Here is an 18,733-nt window from a genome sequence, read left to right as displayed (position 1 = left end):
AAAGTTACTTAAACCAGACAAGTCATATGTAATAGTTTGCAGAAAATGGACAATGGTGAGAGGTTTGTAGTATACAGTCTGGTGAAATGGCTTTCTAACTACTTACGTTAATGGTGTGTGACCTAATATAGAAGCTAAATGTTAGCCTTTGCTAGTAGGAATTGTGATTTGAAGATCTGGGTATGGGACCAGGAAGATCGCGAAGTTATGTATAGGTAGATTGTGGAATCTGTATCTGTATCTATATGAACCGGAGTACATATACCTGTCTAAGTATACCAGTATATGTATGTATGAATATACCCTTGTATTGATGTTTTAAATGTGTTGTATCTGTTGTATTGTTGTATATCACATTTTATATTTTGTAAAGGTTCTTGATGAACTAAATTAAATAAATAATAATAATTAGAGTTATTTGAAACAATATTCTAAATGTGTCTCCATCATGAATATATCAATTTCAAAAGTGATTCGACCTCTACCTCTCTTTCATGCTCCTTATGGCTTCCCTTGAATCATTACATCTCAAATAGCTGTTTAATATGTGTACTTAAATACAAGGGTCTTATATGAAGATTGCGATCACCATTGCAAATGTGGCAAGAAAAATCGAGATCTTAATTGTTAGATCAAATTCACTTAAAATAGTTTTCTTTCACCAAAGCGCATGTATTTTGCTTGCCACATCATAGTATTCCATGTATTTGAACTCTATTCATTTATTTTGAATCAAGATTTCCATCCCAAACCAAGTTTTCCATCCCAAGCAACTTAATCTATCGTTGGCCTGAATCAAGAAAAGAATTGATATCTTCAAAAATATATTGGAAATGTGTCTCCGTCTTCACTGTTTCACTTTCCAAACTAACTCCACCTCTACCTCTCTTTTGTGCTTGCTCCCTACATCTTCCCTTGGTCAACTTACTCTCAAATTACTATTTTTGTACATATATTTTTTAAAACATCTTATTTTAACTAATATCCCAATCTTTAGCACCAATCGGCAGAAAATTGAGATAGTCATTGTGTACTCACGTGAAACACTTGTCAAACCAAAGCAAAGGAGAATTAAAACACACATTGGAACCACTTGTGTGCCCGTGGTGCACTTGATTTCACTTTAGATGTGGAAGTTCTCCCCAAACACACATCCACAAATTATCAAATCTCTGTAATTCCAGTCTCCCACACATTTTAGGTAACTTTAGGAAGCAATCCCTTAATGTTCTTTATAATAAGAAACACAGAAATTGCTTGCTTAAAATCACCTAATATACTTCTTTTCACCTAACTTGCATGGACTGTACTTGCCACTTCATATTTGTGAAGTATTTGCTCTATCTTTTCCCTCTCAGTCAAAAATAAGATTTTACTGTGTGATTTTAGGGACACCGTTGACAAAAACAAATACATACTATCTCCATACCCCGAACCTTCACAACCCCTCTTCACTTGACTTGAATTCACTTTGCTTCACTTCACTTAAATGGTACCTTGTTAGGCCCAGTGCTGCATATTTTGAGGAATCCAAACTCTACTTTCTATAAAGTCTGCTGCTGTTTTCATTGTGAAGAACCCACTGCACCACTCTGATACCAAAGTCCTGGTGCCAAAGTCCTGGTGCCACGTCAAAACCGCGTTACGTTGTGGCTGTGGAAGGTGGGGTGAAAGGCGATTTCATTTTGGACTTTGTGAGAGGAGTTTGTGGTTTGTGAGACACAGCAGGGTATAAACCTTCAGGTGAAACAAGCCGAGATTCTTGCCCCTGCACCGACCAAGGCCTGATGAATACCTGACAAATGCTTTGCTATGACTCGATATTTCATTCTCCCCCCTTCCCTCATCTGATAACTCATCCTTGTTTGTTATTTTCCTCATGGGATACAATATATCAGACAGAGAGAAAGAGAGAGAGAGAGAGAGAGAGAGAGAGAGAGAGAGAGAGAGGGAGGGAGGGAGAGAGAGAGAGAGAGAGAGAGAGAGAGAGAGAGAGAGAGAGAGAGAGAGAGAGAGAGAGAGAGCAACAGCACAGGAACCAAGAGGCAGATTGTGGAATTGACAGGTGGCATTTTGTGAAATGTAGCATAACTGCAAATAGCCTGGCGCAGGCGTGCAGGCTTGCAGATTGTTTTGCCTTGCAAGGCCTTATCCTCCACTTCCCGTGACTAATTGACTCCCCTCTAAGATCTTCTACAACTCAAGATAAACCACAAGGCAGTATTTAATAGCTGAGTTATTGCTACTCAGAAGGTGCACAAACATCTTGTAGATGAGTTGGATCATTTCTGGTTAATGCAATTGGAGACGCATAACCATCATTCTCTATGGCAAAATGGATAATCTGTGCAGCATAACAACCTCTCTCTCCTAACTAACATGTAAATACACTATTGTAATATCCATAGTTGCATCTCACAATTGCTCTGGTGAACTGTTGCTTGGCATTGCTAATTATATATCACACGGATGGGTGTCCCTTTCATCGTGGACATCAGCGAAGCAAATAGAGCAATAGACACACGGTACAGCTGAAAAGCCAATTTATAAACAATGGACTACCAGTAAAACAGAGAGAATGCAAGGTCAGAAATTGTCATAATCAATACATATTCAAAATGGTATTAATATCATTCACATGAAGTCATAACATTCTAAAAACATTCCAATTTGACACAAATCTGATAAAAAACAGCAACATGTTTTAAATATTTTATGTATGTTTTATATACAAGAGAACTGTCATCATACTAAATACTAACTTAGTATATCTAGAGACAACTATTTCTTCAGTTTGTCTTGTTTGCAACATGTGACAAGAATGTTGTCCTCTATTATATCTAATAAAGTGCTAGGCAGGTGCTAAAGTGCTAAAAAGTAAAGTGCTAAACAAAAAATTAAAGTGCTAGATGTCAAAAAATTCTAAATGGCTGACATGTGTATGTCTATCACTTGTAAAGTCTCATAAACCAATGTGCATGTATGTGTAGCCAGTAGGGAGAAGTAACGAGAAGTTTTCATTGATTTATTTGAATTTATATTTAGAGCTGGCCCTACCCAGAGGGTCTTGGAGTGTCTTACATGGTTCAAATATTGAAAAGGTGAGAGTGGAAAAAAAGAAATTGCAATATGTTTTTAGGTAAAGATAGGGAGATTAAGAAATACAAGCGATAGCAGTGGAGGGGGTCAGGGTTATTCATGTGGAAACCGGTATGTTTTGAGGCACTTTCGGAAAGTGATGATGGAGGATGCAGTGTGTATGTGGAGAGGTATGACGCTCTATACCCTGGGTGCCCAGTGGGTAAATGCTTATTTGTGTGTGCATGTGAGATTGCAAATTGGAATGTGTGGAAGGTGTTGTCTGGCATATCTGGTGTGTGTATGGGTGATGGGTTTGAGTTTGTCATGAAAGTAAGATGGGGTTTTGAGGTGGATGGCTGTGAATACCCTAAAGAGTAATTCTTTAGGGTATTCAGTAAAGGCAATTCTGTTGGGTATGGTGTGCCAGAGGAGCAGGACAAGAGCAGGGGTGATGAGTGAATGTTTGGGTAGGTGGAGGATGAGTCTTGCTGCTTCATTCGTATGGCATGAAGGGCGGCAACAGTGTTAGAGAGAACCAGTGCTTGGACTGCAGTGTGGAAGTCGTCAGGGGGAAGGATATGATTGATTTTGCATAGTAGTTTTGGTGACATCGTCTACGTTGTGTGTGAAGGAAAGGTGGGTTGTATGGTGAAGCCAAGTAACAGTTGTGGAGAGAGATATGTGTGGGTTTTCCATGGCAAGTTCTTGGATCTAGGGAGTGAAGTTGGCATTGTGCCTTGGGGGCAGATCCAGAGGTATTTCATTTTGGAAGGGTTGAGTTTGAGGAAGTGGGTGGCGATCTAGTTGGTGATGGTGGAGATACAAGTTTTGAGGGTGTGGAGATATGAAGGGAATGGCATTTGGAAGTATATCTGTGTCATCTATGTATTGGTGGAAATGTATGTTGTGTTTGCTGAGAGGCTGTCCAAGGAATTCAACATATAGGTTGAAGAGGAGTGGAGATACAGATATGCCTTGCAGGACCCCATACTTGACTCAATGAGGGGGCATGGAGACAAATTGTGTACCACCAGGGAGAGAGGAGGTGAACCAGTCAAGTACAGTTCCAGCGAGATTCATCCTGTGGGATAGGAGGCCTAGCAGAATGATGTAGTTGATGGTTTAGAAGGCTGCAGAGAGATTGAGGAGTACAAGTACTGCTGTGTGTCCATTGTCTGCGATGCTGTGGAGGTCATGGAGGATGTAAAGAGTAGCTGTCTCAGTGGTCTTTCCATGCTGAAAGCCAGATTGGAAGATGCTGAGTAGGTTGTTTGTGGTGGTTTATTGTTGCAGTTGGGTAGTTGCACAGGGTTCCATGATTCTGGTTAGGTCTGGTAGGATAGTAATGGTCTGGTATTTATTAGGGAGCATGGGGTCAAGAGATGTTCTTTTTTGAGGAGGGGTGAGATTTGCCCCATTTTGAGTGCAGTGGCTATAGTACCATGTAAGAGACAGGAGTTGATTATGTAGGGCCAGTGGTGTGCCAGGGTGGTTTTGCAGTTGGATGCAGCTTGAGGTGGGCATCCAGGTTCTTGGGTTCTGCCTGGGCTGCCTCTTGGTTTCTCTTTCCTAACCCCACTTATCTTACCGTAATCTCCTTGACCCATGAGTTTACTTTTTTTCACTATGACCGACCTGAACCATAGGAACGTAACTGTTCTACCTTTTGTTGTTACCTCTAAATCACCTCCTTCCATGGTGGCACCTCATCTAAATTGAACTCTTCTCCTGAGGTTATTCATCCTATCCCCTCTGTAGAACCATGCCTATCACATTCCTTACTCTTGCATCCTCTAGGTGTTCACTCTTTTACCTCTTTCATGCCACACTCTGCCCCAGGTATTACCTCCTCTATTTAACATCCACTCCCTGCTTACTTCTCTTGTGGTCTCACTACCTCTACATTCAACCGGCTTCCAACCACGTCCTCTTGGCTTCTTCTCTCCTATCTTGAAGTTATTAACTCCTCCTGCAACTGTGCCTCCCTTTATGTTATCCACTCCAGAATTATTCTAATAGTTCTAAATACCTCCTCCAGCTCTGTTTCTCCCTCTTTTGTTACTGTCTTGTTCTTGGATAACATCTCCTCCTGTCCAGCCCCACCCTCTGATGTTGCCTCTTTCTCCTGTACACACCAATCCTCTGATGTCACAACCTCTTCCTTGTCCCTCTTACATTTCCATCTGCTTTCACATGCCACCAATTCTGCACTTTCCTCCATCTTCCCAGCCTCCACTTCCACCACTCTTTGTTCTACAGGCTTCTGAAAACATGACCCCCTGCTCCTAAAGCCAACACTGAACTCTTCCTGGGTGTTTTTTACTCCTAATTGGTGGGTCTTCTAGTGAGGGTCAGCAGCTGTGGCTTATCATTTCGTGAGGGTTGTGATCCTTGAGTGTAAAAAAGGCTGCTTTGGACTCTAGAGGTTGGCCCAAGTTTATAATAAGCCTGTAACCCAACTTGGTGTTTAATCTTGTCCTGACCCTGTTTGGTGTTCCCTGTGCTGTTTTGAGCTGAGCTGAGCTCTTCAGTGTTTCCAGTGTGGGATTTTGTCAAGATCACACCTTTGTGTTGTAGGAGGTGGTATTGTGATGGATAAGGCGGCCGGTACAACGGGAAGCCACTGCAACCCAGAAGGTGTTTCTGGTTTTATCCATTCCCAGGAGACACAGAGCCAAAATGCGTGAAAAAACCCTTGAAAGGGAAAAATCTAACTTGCTGTTTGCTGGAAGGTACAGTGTGCTACTTGAAGGCAGAGGATAAGGAGCAGCAGAGAGCCCACCTGCTGGTTCAAGTCAAGTACTGACTCTGTGGGCTCTTTGCAGAAGGAACTCACAGACACAGGAATGAGGGGCAGTGAGGAATAGGGAAAGAGGATAGAGTAGGAGCTAAGAGGAGTAAAGGCCAGTAGGGGCATACAGGAAGAACAGCATAAATGCAATAAGGGAAATATTGTGATGCAAACCTACCGGCGCCGCTACTGTGATATAGGTCTCCAGCCCCTTCCGGGTTTCCAGACAGACGACATCATGACGCTGTGCAGAATGGGAATGCCACCCTCCATGATGGAATGGGAAACATCACCAGTGTCTCAACAGAGACCAAGCAGCAAGCACGGGGATGCAGCGGTGCATCATGACATCATGCCCCGGTCCTGATCGTATTCCACCTGGTTTCCAAGGAAATGATCGATGAAAGAGCCAAAGGAGTAAAGTGGCATGAATGTTATCTGCAGGTTCCCAAGTTCTTTCACGCAAAGGCTAGCCTTTCCAATTGAAAAGATATTGCAGACAAGCACGATAGAAAAATGAGTCACAGATGCCATCCACCTCATACTTTAAAGACGAATCACGGAACACAGGTGGAGGAGGCTGTTTGGTCTTGTGCAGGTCTGGAGTGATGATGTATGGTTTTAGTAAAGATTCATGAAAAACAGGATGGATTATTTTCCAGCTTGAAACAAATTACTCATGTGCTTTTGGAAGTCTTTTTTTTATTATTATTTTGTTTAAAATCTTCTGGATTGATGATTTTGCCAATCTTGAATGGCCCGTAGTATTGAGGTAAAAATGTTGATGTTCTCAAACAAGCTGGTAGAAGACAAGACAACAGCCAAGCTTGTTCACCTACTTTATAGTCAGTTATGGTTGGGCACTTAAAGTCAGCAAACCGTTTGGCTGATGTGCACACTTTTTGTAGATTGATCAAGAATGTTTTATGTGTTTGCTGTATGTACTGGATTGCCTCTTCCAGTATTGGTACATTCGTAGTGTGTTGGTTGTGGCAAGGTTAGACACTGAGAATGAAACCCATAGGTACAGAAAAACTGATTCATTCCCATGGAGGAGTGAACATAATTATTGTATGGGAATTCAGCTATTAGACGCATAATAGACCAATTATTACAAGTAGCGGAGGCAAAGCACCAGCGTTATTGTTCAAAGGTTTGATTAGTCTAGTCTGTGAAGTCGTTGGTTTTGGGATGGTAACCCGAGGAGAGAAAGCGATGTATACCAATTTTTTTACAGAAAGCAGACCACAAACTGGAGCTATACTGGGTACCTCGATCTAGGATGATCGTGTGTGGTATTCTGTGAAGAGGGAAAGTCTCAGAAAGAAAAACGACGTGCATCTCAGTGGCAGTAGGCACCTTCTTAAAAGGAGTAAAATGAGCAAGCTTGGAAAAAACTTTGATTGTGACCATTATCTTGGTAAATCCATTGGAAGAAGGCAGATCCATGATGAAGTCTGTAGAAATGGTGTGTCAAGGGATGGTTAGAATATCAGGTTATGTTCTTTCCCTTATGGGTTTTCCATGATGATATTTGGATTGAGCACAAATGGAGCAAGACATAACAAAACACACAATGTACTTCTCAAGAGCCGGCCATCAATAATATATGTTCACTAATTCCTTGGTAGATAGTACGCTGCAAAGTCTGGCAATCTTGGAATCGTGACATATCTGGAGGCTCTCCTGCTGTAATAATTTAGAAGGGAGACACAGATGCAACCCATGGAACAAACGCCTTTACTTACAGCCAATGGAGCATTCAAGATGCTGTGAAAGAGCTTTTTTGACATGTTGCAGAAAGGTATCTACTATAGCTATGAAAACCTGTTGAGAAAAAATGTTGGTTATTTTATGAGCATGTTCAGTAGTAGACTGCAGGCCTCTGGTTAATGTATCAAACACTACGTTTTGGGAGCCAGGAATGTGTGTGAAGATCAACTCAAAATGATGGAAAAAATGAGCCAACCTGCCTGACGGCTATTCCGATGATCAAAGTCCTGCAAAGTTATGCTGATCGGTATGGAACACCATAGGACATATGACGCCATTCTTGACATGCCCATTTAATAGCCAGTAAATCATTTTCAAGAATGCAAGTGACAAGGTTTTGGAATAATAGGACAAATGATGTTCCATGTCGTCCTTTTGTGTTTGTTTAAGGACGGCACCACCTGCATGGTCAGAAGTGTCCATTTCCAAAATAAATCCCTTTTGGAATCCGGCTAAAAAAAAAATAGGAGCATAGGTAAACTTTTGTTTGAGCAGCTGAGAAGCCTCATTAGCTTCCTTACACGAGTGAAACCTGGCATGCTTCTTCAGAAAGGACAGGGGCGTCATTTCACCAAAATGCCAGGGGTAGCGGAAGTGACATCACATTACCCTTGACCCCTGGTGACATCACAGGAAATTATGGCATTTTACATCACCCCGAAGTGATATTGCGGGATGCGATGGAACGCGACCTTTCACCCGTTGACAAAACAGGAAGTGCTATCACATAGCATTGTACACTGTAAATATGGTTATGATATCGCTATAATGTGATTTACATTTCATACAAGAATGGCTCGCCATATGTATCGTTAAGATCAGTGTGTATAGGGCCATATTACCAAATTACTGTGAATGCAAGCAGACGTCCATGACCAAATGATAATGAGGTGTTATTATATAGCACTTACACTTAATCGCTTCATATAGAAAAAATATACACCCAATATCACCCAACCTGCGTTGGTACTCATTTATCGACCTCCGAAGGATGAAAGGCTATGTTGAGGCATTTAAGAACAGACGAAATCAGTGACTCACCCCCTGAAGTGTGCCTGAAATAAACCTTTAATGAGACTAGCAATTATTGTATAGAATTCCAGAAAGGCACATTATTTGGTATTCCTAATCTTTCTTATTTAGGGTCAGTCCTGACTTGTGTCACTCCTTTTCTTCTTGTTCTTCTTTTTTTTTAAGGGGCTTTAACAAGAAAGCCAGCCACTCCAGAACTAAAGAGCCACATGGTGCTTTTTTCTAGAGGTCGCAAGGGAGACCTCAGAGGTCGCAGTTGCGAGCTCTGGCGACCCCTAAATGACGTCCCTGAGCAAGGACATTATAGACAGTACTAATCGGGAAAACCAAGGTACACATTTACGCTTAAGATTTACTAGTCCCTAAAAATGTTGTAAGTCCTTCACGGAACAAGGTGCTTCCCATGCTAGAACAGCTTGGGTCGTATAAGGATCCATAGAGATACTTTCATCTGAAAGAACATAGGTAACTTCAGTCACCACAAATATGCATTTTTCTGTTTGGCCTTTAACTGGTTCGTCTGTAATCATTGGAGTACTTCTTGAACATGGGTGTGATGGTTTCCTTTTCTTTGTGATAAAATCAGGATATTGTCTAGGTACACGATAACAGAGTGCAGCAGCCGCTCAGAGAACCGTTGAACTGTTGACCGACATATCTCTGAAACACTGCTGGAGCATTAGCCAAACCAAATGGCATAACGTGATATTGGAAGTGACCACAAGGAGTTTGGAAGGCAGTCTTCCATTCATCACCTTCTTTTATTCTGATCAGGTGATATGCCCCTAAAATCCAGTTTGGTGAATATCTTGGCTGTTCTTAATGCCTCCAAAATATCAGGTATCAGGGTATGAGAACACTTATCCTTCTTAGTTATCTTGTTCATTCCCCTGTAATCGATGCAGGGCCTAAGCTCACTGATGTCTTCATTACCAGAAAAAAAGGAGAAGCACCTTTCGAGGATTTAGACTCTGTGATCAGGTTGTTGTCTAGGTTTTCCAGCAGGAACATCCATAGCGCTTCCTTTTCATTGGGAGACAAGATACACATCCGATTGAATGGGTAGCAGATCTATGGTGCAGTCCTCAGGTCTGTGAATTGGTAGTTTCTTAGTTTGATAAACAGACATTGATAGTCTTTGTATTCGTTGGGTATCATACAGTGAACAGAGGATGAAGGAGTGTTTTCCATAGATGGTAAGGAAATGTGGATAGCAGCCATGTTCGCCGAAAGACAAGGGGATACACAATGTCTGATCTCCAAAAAAGGCTATGAGCTTTCAATTTTTTGTAAGGGTTGTGCTCCTCTAACCATGGCATACCCAGAATAACATGATAACTGCTTGTCTGAATGAGATCAAAGGGCAGGACTTTATGATGATGTTGTATACTCAAAGTCAGTGTCATGGTGCTTTCTGTGATCGGGTTGTCTTACAAAGGGTGTCTGTCAACCTGTTGCATGGGTAAAGCAATGTCTTTATGTTGCCTAGGTATGTGGTTGTTACCAGCCCATGTAATGTCCATGAAGATACCGCCTGCTCCAGAATCCATCCAAGCTGTGGTCTCAATGTCCTCCGATGTATGGGGTGTTGATCACAACTCTAAGAACTAGCAATGCAAAGGTAGGTTTGTGAGAATGTCCTGTAGTAAACAAGGGAGATTGGTTTATCTCCTGATCTTGTATCTCTTTTAAAGACAGGAAGAGGTGTTTCCATGAAGTGGTGGAGCAAGAGGACAGGGTTATAGTACATGCTTTGCAGATCCGCAGTACATACAAAGGCCTTTCATTCTCTGGCGCGTGCATTCTTACTCTTCTATTGTTAACGGACCACGAGCTGTACTTATTTAGGTACTCAGTTTCTTTTCCAGCTGGAGAAGGACAGGTATTAACCACAGACCAACCTTGTTTCTTTTCCACCTTTCTTTCATGTAACCTGAAGTCGATCTGCAGGGTCAGTTTTAGTAAGTCCCCAAAGGTGCATGGACAAGATACATGTTCTATTTTGTATTTAAGATCATCATTTAACCCTCTGTGAAAGAGAGCGAAACAAGCTTCTTTGGGCCATCCAGTGGTTTGGGATATCTGCCTGAATTTAGTGTTGTGCTTCAAGGTGTCCAAGGAGCCCTGTATGTGAAATTTCTTGGGTGTTATAGATCAGTTCAGGGGGGTCAAACATGCCTCTACAGGCTGTTATAAAGGCTGTGTAATTGTCCAAGATAGGGTCTCCAGCTAACACCAAAGATGTGGCCCAATTAAAAGTGTTTGAGGACAAATGAGTGATTATGAAGCCCACCTAAGCCGGGACATTCGGAAATGCTTGTTGCAGAAAAGTTGAGGTAACCATACAAGCATCCAGAAACTTTTTTAGTTTCTTAGGATCTCTGTGAAACGTCTCTATGGAAGGCTGCATAGGTATGGCATGTCTTAGAGTGGGATGCTGAATCAGCAATGCTTGGCAGAAATAGGCCTTTTCTGCTTTGACACACAGCATTTTAGCAGTCAACTCTTGGATGGTGTTAAACAACTCTTGCAGTTGGTCATTTTTTCCTTACTATCAAGGTGACACAATCTGCCAAGATCATGCATTGCCTTCATGTTGGAAGATGTGGTCTTGTGACAGATAAGGCATCCAGCCCCCTGGGCAGCCACCACGACCAAGAGGGTGAAACTAGTTATTAGCCGTGACCAGGGGAGACAGAGCCAAAATGCAGGGAAAAAAACCCTGAAGCAGAAAAAAACCTGCTTGCTGTTTCCTGGAAGGCCTGCTCTGGTACTTGAAGGCAGAGGATCAGGAGCAGGAGTAGGTTCAAGTCAAATACGGATATGGAAGGGCTCTGTGAGGAAGGAACTTACAGATACAGAAACGAGGGGCAATGAGGAAAATGGAAATACAACAGAATAGGAGCGAAGAGAAGCAAAGGCTAGGACAGGAAATACAGGAAAAACAGCATACATGCAATAAGGGAACAATTGCAATGCAAAACCTTCCAACACAACCCTCTGATATAGGTTTCATCCCCTTCAGGGTTTCCAGAAGGATGACGTCTCGATGCCGTATAGTGTGGTGACGCAACACGACCCTCCATGATGGAATGGGAAGCGTTGCCAATGTCTCCATAGAGATCAAGCAGCAAGCCCGGGGCTGAGGCTGTGCATCGTGACAGATTAAGAGGCTGCTAACACACCAGCCAAGCTTTCAAAACATTTTTGAAATTTAGCATGCAGGGGAATATTAACGTTCTATCTCCACCTTGATAATTACTTGCTGGTGAAAAATACATCTGAAACTGTTTGTCAGGCGGAGCTCACAAACCAGCAACATTGTGTCTACATAACTTTGGGGTTCATCGCAGGTCTCATAAGCCATGCAAATTGATTTCTCTGATGTGTCGGGTGAAACTGTAACATTATCAAAAACTTCAGCAAGATGTAAGCATAGGAAAATACAAGTTACCCTCATCGGGAGAGGATAAATCATGTACCTTTAAGGAAAAGCTCTCGTTTCCTGTGCTGGAGCTCTGATTCAGCTAAAGAAGTGCTTCTGTATCTCATATTTGGGAAGGGGTGTGTCACTATTTCCTTTCAGTTCCTCAAAATTAGTTTAAGCATGGCCAATCATTGTAGGAAAAGCCTGCCCTACTAGACTAGTGGTATGGGGGAAGTCTTGAGCCTAAAGTTTGGTCTTTTGTGTAGTGCTGTGAGTGCCCCATGCAATGTTATGGGCATTAAGGTTGTGTTACCAGGGGGTTTGGCAGTTTAGGGATAATCCCCAAACTGCCTAAGGCCCAACATTCAGCGGCTTGGGATGGAGCCAGGCCTCAAGTCACCATCTTTCCAGTAAGCAGAGCAAGGCAGGGGGGTTCATCACAGTCAAATGATCACTAAGACAGGTATCATTTGAGTTATGGTGATCACAACAGGGTAGCAATGATCCCAACTCTTGCCAATGTCATTAACACGTCCAAACTGGGAAGTAGACCTGATTTATGGCTACATTGTAGTCCTTTCATTTAACCTTTGAGCTTCATTGTTCAATGTGTTATCAAATCATTAGTAGAGAAATGCAGTAATTATTACACTATTTGTCTATCATGGTTTTGCTGACTTTTATTAAGATGTTTACCCACTCGGTAGGGTTTCTCAGGCCTGGTTTCAACTTTGGAGAACAGCATATCCTCCAAAAATGTGAACAACTCACAGTTAGTTCTATTTTTGCTATCCTGCTCCTCAAGGATGTCTCCAAAGCATATTGTATTGTTGCTGCAGAGTGCAATGAAGCCAGGTCTCTATCCAAGGTTTCTGACTGACTCTCTGATCAAAAAAGCTGTTCCTTAGGTTCCCGTTGCTGTCCCTGACCTTAGCCTCAACAATGTCCAGTATGGCATGTGCGTTTTGAGCTATTGTGTGTGGAGATTCATGTTTGTTTTGAATTCTGTTATGCCTATGGCCATGTTCTCAATGACTCCAACAATATGTTTGGCTGGTTTTCACCTTTGCTGCTCTGAGCCATGATCACTTGGCTCTTCTGCCATTTGTTTTGGGCATGGTCTCATTTTAACTGGCAAAGTAGTATCCCAAGTACAGGTTTTCAATCTAGAACACACTGGGCCTAATGGTGCGGAAGCTGAGCTATGAAGCTGCCATTCCCAGCAAGAGCAGGTTCTACAATATGTTGATTTGATTGTACGTGTCTATATTATTAATATTATTATTATTATTATTATTATTATTATTATTATTATTATTATTATTTTTTATTTTTTTTGTTTTTGTTTTTTTTGTTAATGGTTTAGTTTGTTTATAAACTTTTTCATTTGTTCTTTAAGACTGTGCTAGAGTCTAGGGTTCAGGGTGACTCAGAGGTTTCTCTTGCTGAGTTCCAAGATAGTGCTGAGAAATAGCGTGATTGTGTATGTGTATGTGTATTGGTTGTTTTCCCACTGAGTAGGGCCACCCATCTTTCTTCTGTGTCCATTTGCTGTGCTGAAAGTTCAAAGAAGGCACCAAATTGTTTGTGTTGCCTTGAAAGTGACAGACATTCCAAAACAAGGTGAAATAGGGTTTCAGGAGTTGTTTCGACCTTGCAGAAACGGCAGTAGTTGTTCATAGTGGATATCTGCTTGGTTGTAGCAAGATGTGAGTTGGAAGGCAGGATGTTCAAGCGTATTCTTAGAAATGTTGTTCTGATGGTTTGATCTGAGAAGACTTGGAGATATGGTGGTAGCTCATGGATTTTTTGGGTATCTGCGTTGCACTGGAGGTTCTGTTGATAGGCGTTTTTGGTTTGGATCGTTTTTATTCAGTCGTTTCATTGAAGTTTAATTTTTGCATGATGTGGGTGGAGAGTTAGTAGTTCTTCTGATATCTCCTCTTTTGCCATTTCCTTCATTAGGGTATGTTTCCATTCTTGAAGTACCGAGTTGTTGAAGGTGTTTGCGTGTGCTTTCAGAATTTGTATGGCCAGGTTTTTGATGGATGCAATTGATTGGGTTGCCATTTCGTGTCTTATTCTTGGCATTGGATATGACGGCGGGAGGTGGAGAATTTTGCACCAGAATATTGCTTTGTATTTCATCCAGTTTACTGTTCTTGCATTTATCATTGCTTCAGTGCTATAGGTGATTATGGGAATGTATTTTTGTCTGTAGTAAGCAATGGTTGGTCTGAAAGAGAATTTTCCATATTTCCGATGAAGAAGGCAACCTTGTTGTGTGAGGGTTTGTGACGTTGTTCTATTTTGTCCAGCCATTGTTCTTCTGATTTTGACTGGTTTATTGGTATGCCGAGGTATTTGAAAATTGTCACGGTTTCCAGTTGATTTCCATCGATGTTGAAGGTGGGTTGTTTTGCTTTTTTGGCTGGTAGTTTAATTAAAGTAATTGTCTTGGTTTTTGCGATGTTGGTCGCTAGTTCATTTGTGTTCATGTATCTGCTCAGTGCTGTCAGAGCTACTTGTAATACAGAAGTCGTTTTATCAAGGAGGATGATGTCGTCAGCATATGCCATAACGGGAACTGGTATTGAATTTATTTTTGGAGGATTGGTTCGGTTGCTGATTAGATGTTCCTCGATGTCTGCTGTGAAGAGGTTGTATAGGGTTGCTGCAAGGGGCATCCTTGCTTTAGTCCATTTACCATGGTGATGGCATTGGTGGTAGTGCCTTGTTTGGATAGCCTCACCTTGATTGGGTTTCCAAATATAATAAGATGATTGGCTCCAGAATGTTTGAGGGGAACTTCCATCCTTTGAGTTTGGACCAAACTTTTTCTCTCGATATGGCATCAAAGGCCATCTTGAGGTCTATGAAGGCGGCATGTACAGTGGTGTGGTTTTTGATGGCTTTGTGCTTTATTAGGTGGAGTAGTATCAAGATGATGTTAGTTTCCACTTTGGGGGTGAAGCCAGTTTGTCTAGCCGAGAACCTGCCATTGTCTGTTGCCCAGGTGGTTAGTTGCTTTAGTAGTGTTGCTGCAAAAAGTTTTCCAAGGTGGTCAAGTAGTGTAATTGGGCGAATTTTCTGTGGATCGTCTCAGGGGGCTTGCTTGTAGATAGAGACGATTGTAGCAGTCCTCCAAGAGTGTGGAATTTGGTTAAGTGTGTTTATCAGGGCTATGATCTGGCACATGAAATTCGCCCAGGCCGGTGGGTCTTGTTTAAGGACAGCGTTGGAAAAGCCGTCGGGACCAGGTGCTCTTGAAGTGTTTAGGTTTCGAACATGCAGATGAGTTTATCGTATTGTGCTTTTACTTGCCATTTTGATTTGTTCGGGGTCGTTTTGTCAGGGTGTTGAGTTGGTCGGGCCCCATAGAAGGAGAAGTGTGTAATCCATTTTTCTTGAGAGACATTAGCCGTCAATTTGTGTTGTTTTTGCGAATTATCGTTGAGCAGATTCCAGAGTTCTCTCGTGTTGTGTGATTTATACATTGTCATTATGTTTTCCGCGTCAGCTTGTTGGAGAATCTTTTGTTGGGATTTTCTCCAGTTGGAGTATGCGTGTTTCAGATCTTTTATCCGTGCTGTATTTTCTGTGGATTTTGATTTCTTCAGGTGACATATAGTTTTTGTGAGACACTTTTTCTTGTCAGCTGTTTTCTGGTTGTATGTATGTTGGTGGGTTTTCTGTGGTCGATTATTGGCTGTTTGTTGGAAAGGTATTAGGATCCATTCATAGTTCTATTTGTTGGCATCTCTCAGAGTGGAAGCTTGAAGCATGTTTGGCAGATGTGCCATCTCTGGCTGTGGGATGTGTAGTCTAGTTGAGGTGCCAGCGAGTTCTAGTGGGCATGGTGGTGAGTTTTTTATCTGTTCCAGTCGTCCGCGAGAGTGTACAGTTAGTTGGTTGTGGTCACTTTTATTTGATGGTATCATTTGCGCTTGTGTCATAGGAACATATAGTCAATGATTGCAGTTGAAGTTCCTCTGGACCATGTTGGCGTGTAGTTTGTGGAGTTATTCATTGCGAGATGGAGTCGGATGAGGTTGTGAGTGGTAATTTCTTTCATCCACCTTCTCGCTTGTGGTGATAGTTGTGTTTGGCTTTGGAGAGTGCCGTCCTGCATGAATAGGTTAAGGTTCAAGTCTCCACATATTATTGTTTCTGCTAATTGTTGATTGCTGATGATTCTGTCAATTGCTATGAAGACGCCATCGATGAAGGATTCGGTTGTGATCGCTGCGGGATTCCAGAAGTTCAGTATTACAATCTTTAGTTCGTGTTTTTTTGGTTGAATGTTGCTCTGTGCTCGCTATTGTTGTAATTTGGATCCAAGAGTTGATGTTTCAGTGGTCGATACAGTCCATTGCGGATGTATCTTGATCAAGGTGAGGAGGCCTGATGCTGGTCTGCCTTGCTTTTTGACTATTGCAGGATTGAGGAAAGTCAGGAAGCCATCACAGGCTGGAGGTTCACTGAGCCAGGTTTCTTGCAAGCATATGATTTGGTAATTTTCGAGTTCCTGTGAGGGGTTGTTGAAAAGATGCAAGTTTCCTCTGGTATTCCATGAGCAGAGTGACCACGTGATTTCCGGATTTGTTAGTTGTTATGATCTAGAGGTTGTTGAGTTTCCTGGGGATATGGTTTCTGTGTATGAATTTTCCAAGTGGTAGGTTCTTGTGAATGGTTGTTCAGATCTACTGGCTTGGTTTGAATGTCGTAGTTGGCTCTGGTTCCTGACTGATCTTGAATGGTTGCTGTTGTAGTTGTCCGTTTGTGTTCTAGATTGCTGTTGCGAGTAGGCATTTTTAACTTTCCTTTGTCTGGGGTTTTGTGCGTTGGTTGTTCTTGCTACTGTGGTGGCCCAGCATGTGAATCCGAGCTTTTTGAATTGGGCGTCCCTTGATAGTATCAGTTCTTGGTCAGTGGGATCACATAGCTCCATGTTGATTTTGTCTAAATGGAGATCATCTTTGAATGTTATGAGGTTGATGTCTCTTGTCGCTATTTTGTCCAGCTGTGGTATTACCTGGAAGAGTCGTAGAACATTTGTTCTGTTGAGGATTAGTGGTTCAGATCTGGTAATTTCATTTTCAATGTGGATTGCATACATTTGTTTTTGTTGTAGGGGGTTTATGAATGAGACAAGTGTGCAGCTGTCCTCGGTGCGGTTGTATAATCATGATCTGGATGATTCATTTGAGATTTGCTCATTGTTGCCGCCGTTGTCAGATCACCTGTGCATATATTATTAGCACAGGAAATATCCTTTTTAGAGGCATTTAAATGTAACCTATATCCCTTATTTTTGACCTCCCATCAATGTTTAAATCAATTAAGCTTGATTTTCCTTTTTGCTAGTTTCAGTTGTTTTAGATCAATATTGCACCAAGGGCCTGCATATGATGTGAGTACAGGTTTGTTTAATAAGGTCTGCAACACAACTGACTAATTTGTTAACTGTTTTTTGCCAACATCTAGAGGGTTCCCTGAGAAATATCCATTGTCAAGAACCTCCTTACTGATCGATCCAAGTTTCACCTGGGAATGATGACCATTGATTTAATATGTGGATTTACATTAATGACATGTGTGTAACAGGACTGGCCAGGTTTCGGTAGAGAGCAACCCATGTGGTCAGGCATGTGGATGAGTGCTAGAGACTTGCTATGTGTTCAGCATGCCCACATTTGTCATTGGACTTCACTGCATTCTGATGTCAGCGGTGTTAAGGCGTAGTCTTGTGTAAGTAGGCAAATAATTATGAGACCAGCACAACCAAATGTTGTCATAGTCCATGCTGTATTGTGATGTGTTTGGGTAGCCATGCCTGCAGCCAGTGTCCACCAGAGTGGCGAGTTATACGAACCTAGAAGATTCAGTGGTGATTTGTTGTTTGTGCACCCAATCAGGTTCTGACTTATTCTGTCGAATTTTGTTGCTATAATAAAACTGTTAGCAATAGTGACAGTCTATGCTCCCAAAATTTACAACTAGAGGAACACAAGTTGTACATTCCAGTTTCTTGTAGTCTTCTAGGTAAATAGCATGGCAAGTCTACCCAGATATTGAGTGCTTTCCTTCCTGGAGTAATGCACGAGAAACCCCCAACTGGCATTCTGGTGCAAGACATGGCCATGGCACAATTCCTCCCATGACAATTCCCAGCAGTGTACAATTGTGATGGTGGTGATTATATCACAAACACTTTCAGTTCCATTTGACTTAGGGTGACCAACCCCAAGTTCCTTACAGAAACGCAAAAAAGGTAGCAGGCGCCCCTATCTAGAAAGAAAATGGCATGGTAATCTGTTCTGTGGGTTCTTCTCTTCTCAGAGTCCACAGAAATTGTGTTTAGCTCACTCTACCTTTCACAATGGAAGAATATCCATTTGCATATCAGTCTTTGTCCCGCCCACAAGAGCAGTCCAGCACCGACATGCCAGTCAAACCTCCTTTGAACAAGATTACCAACAGCAAACCCATACACGCATTTCAGGCTAGTTGGGCCTCATCAGTGAAGTGGAGCTGTGCCTCTCTGAGCACAGAGAGCAACGGGTCCATGTCTGGGTTCCCCAGATAACTCAGGGTGACCAACCACACGTTCCGTACAAAAATGCAAA

The sequence above is a fragment of the Ambystoma mexicanum genome, chromosome 3p, assembly GCF_040938575.1.
Source record: "Ambystoma mexicanum isolate Mex_15411 chromosome 3p, UKY_AmexF1_1, whole genome shotgun sequence".
Classification (NCBI taxonomy): domain Eukaryota; kingdom Metazoa; phylum Chordata; class Amphibia; order Caudata; family Ambystomatidae; genus Ambystoma; species Ambystoma mexicanum.
Note: the sequence above shows the minus strand (reverse complement) of the source record.